This window comes from Monodon monoceros, unplaced genomic scaffold (genome assembly GCF_005190385.1).
Source record: "Monodon monoceros isolate NGI ecotype Baffin Bay Population unplaced genomic scaffold, NGI_Narwhal_1 Super_Scaffold_20, whole genome shotgun sequence".
NCBI lineage: Eukaryota > Metazoa > Chordata > Mammalia > Artiodactyla > Monodontidae > Monodon > Monodon monoceros.
The window spans coordinates 10,895,507-10,898,858 of NW_021703777.1; the positions used below are offsets into that span (position 1 = coordinate 10,895,507).

The 3,352-nt window shown below is 40.3% G+C and overlaps 1 pseudogene; it reads left to right on the plus strand.

Annotated features, from left to right (window-relative positions):
* Positions 1-1,069: 1,069 nt before the first annotated feature.
* On the plus strand, positions 1,070-2,041 carry LOC114902243 (annotated as a pseudogene).
* Positions 2,042-3,352: the final 1,311 nt, after the last annotated feature.

Genomic DNA, 3,352 nt, shown 5'->3' on the forward strand with positions numbered 1-3,352 from the left:
CACCTTATAATTAGCATCACGTAACTTCAGAGAGTAGATTTTTGTATCTTCCATGGTGAACCATGTTAGGGTTTTTCTCTTAATTTTGCACAAGCAAAAGATTTTTTAATGTGGCAAGCAGATATACATACATACATCTCAGTTACGAGGTATTGTAACAATTTTCTTTATGGGGGATATATAGGCTTTTTTTTTGGATGTAAGTTAAGTAGATAATGTTTAGATGCAGGCTTGTTTGTAAGCAGGAGCATCTGGAAGTTCTGAAACTTGATAGTTATACAGAGAAAATATATAATACACAATGCTGAGCATCAGTTTAAATACAGAATTTTGCTACAACGCTTGTTCACCATAGAGGACACATTATTCTTTTATTAAAGAAGGCAAAATCTAATCTGTTAAAAAACGTTCTGAACAAGTTCCAGATCTAGAAAGCAATTTATAGTAAAATTCAAATGAAAGGACATGCTGTACACTTTGTTTTCACATTATGTGATATACATTTTTTTCCAGAATGAAAAAACAAGTACGGACTCCTGTTAGACTGACAACCATAGTAAATTCACCCTTGAATTTAGTAAGCCAGGATAGTGGATATATTCAGTTTGGATTTCTTCCACTTTAGATATTTATTTACTTCAGAACCTGAGTACTAAGAATACTGAGGTGAAAATTAGACATGTAGACTGAAAATACATTTGGATAAGAAGCATTTCAGGAATGGCAGAGCAAGACCTCTGAAAAACTGCTCCTCCGTAAAAGCAATGATGATGATTGGCAAAATCAACTTTTTAGAACTCTAGAAATTAACCAAATGCTTGAAAAATACCTGAGAAAACATTATTCAATAAAAAAGTAAGATAAGTGAGGTTTGAAATGTTATAACAGGCCCTGTGCCCACGCCTTACTCCCTACTGTGCAGCAGTGTTGAAAAACAATAGCCTGGCTAGCAGCAACTGTGAAAACCAGCAGCCCTGCAGACACTGGAGGGAGCAGAATGGATTAAAAACAATCCCCTCACTAACCAAGACGGTCACAGTGCAGGCTGCTGCCTTCTAGGCAGACAGAAATGGACGCAGAAATCAAGGAAGGAACTCCTGTGCCTGAGGAATTCATTTCCTGAGTTGAAACACAGGTTCTAAAATGTGGGCCCTGGACTGAAGGCGTTAATACTCTAAGTGCCAACAGACCTAAGCTGCTTATTTTCTTTATTACGGGTAACACAGGTTTCTCTGCCTTTTATGTGCCATTTACAAAGGCTTTGTATTCTTCAACAAAAAGACGCTTTCCAGTTTGGGTTATCAGTCATGCTGGGCATGCCGTGGCCCCCAAGGACAAGAAGATTCTGACAACTTTTGGACGATCCAAATGCTCGAGAAATTAAGGACATCTATGGACTCTGTGGTCAAGCAGAATACAAACTAGCTTTCCTGAGAACTCATGTGCCAAAGGAAATGAAACTTGTGGTCACTGGTCATTCTCTAGGCTGCTCTTTTTCCCTTCAGATTCTGAAGCATATGCCCCTGAGCTCCCAATAACTCGCCGCTTTCTGCTCTCTCCAGCAATTGAGCGAATGACTGAGTCACCCAACAGCAAGCTCGCCAATCCACTTCTGTGCTGGCTTTGATGTTCTCTATGTTCCTGGCTACTTACTACTTAAATCGTGGCCCGAGAAAATCAGGTCCTCGATGATCAGAATGCTCCTTCGAATGATTAACGTAGAGAGTGAATGTTCCTTTCTGAATGCATTGGAACCATTCTGCCTCATTAGTGCTGCCTCCCTTGGAAGCCAAGAAATGATGGAGGTGGTGAAGACAGACAATGAAACCATAAAAGAACATGTACCTAAGTTCACATTTTACTATGATACTATAGATGGTTGGTGTCCAAAAGCGTACTATGAAGACATGAAGAAAGATTTTCCAGAAGGAGACATATGACTCTGTGAGAAAAAAAATACCTCATGCATTTATCCTCTATTTTTTACCAGGAGCCCAACATGGAAGCTGACTGGCTAAAGGATGATCTGTCTAAACTATAAATACTGACACAAGGAACAAGCACTGACATAGAGGCAGTAGGCGTACTGACTCTTAGTAGTAAGTAGTATACTTAGTAGGTAAATGTTAATTTTTAATGTTTGATATTAGAAGAGAAAAAAAGTGAGGCCCTCTTGGCCTAGAAACCATCATCTCCTAGCTCCCCATGCTATAGGTTGAAATAAACACAGTCGATCAATATTCCATAGGATTAACAACACATTTTCCAAGACTCCAGGAACACAGTGATCTAAACAAGGTCTCTTATGTTTGCACAAGATGCCCAGTGGCACCATACAGTTTTGGTAGGCAGAATCCTTGCCGACAAAAGGAAATCTACATTTAGTTGATTTTAATTGAGTTACAGTGTAGAATAGGCTCCACTAGAGAAAATTATGAAGACCTACTAGAAAATGTAAGAGACCTGTGAATGTTATGTGTCTAGTTGGATATGTGAAGTGTATGAGATCCTGAGAAGAATATACTCAAGTTCCAGTAGAGCAGGGAGTGATGAGCAGTGGATCTTGGCAGTGGACCAGCTCTCTCTTAAGGACAGAAACTGAAGATCATCCCAGACTAACTTTGCACAGGTCTTGGCTGAGATTATCAGAATCAGACTGGATCCCAGGATAGCCTGCACATCCTACCTGTCACCACCATGCAGCATGTCTCAAACCACCAAGTCAGCCTTCTGTCTGGCTGCCAGTGGAACAAACCCAAACAGAGCCAATGGCAGGAGAAGCGCTGCTTATTTCCTTCCCTGAGGAGTATGACTTCCTGATCTACCTGCAGTAGTCAGTGAATAAATTTCGTCAGATATTCTTCTGATAAACTAACAACTAATAAGAGTTATTGAAGGATCCTAATGAAACCTTCCTCCACAGACAGCCAGCAAGCTCTGGTTGTGAGCTCCCTGCTGGCTCCTCTTCTCCAGAGCCAGGATGGGGAGGCACTGGGCTGTCCCAAATCAACCCTGTACCTGCCCACATGCAACTGCCCCTTCTGTGATTTTCTTCAGTCAAATTCCATTGAGAACCAGCAATGAGCCAAGTACTATATAAGCAGTGAAGACAGATTGTTAGCTACATTATGATTCTTGTCTGCTGACAATCTTCCATAAGTAATTTTTGAAAGGGCATCTTTAAATTGCTGAATAGAGAATCACCATAAATAAGTTTTCCACTTCTGCATTAGCTTTGTTAGTCAGAAAGAAATTATTTCACTAATGAACCAAAAGAACTGATTAAATCATGTGAATTCACCCTCTCTGGACACCTTGGGGTTCAGTAAAGAAGAGGCTTGTTCTCTGACCT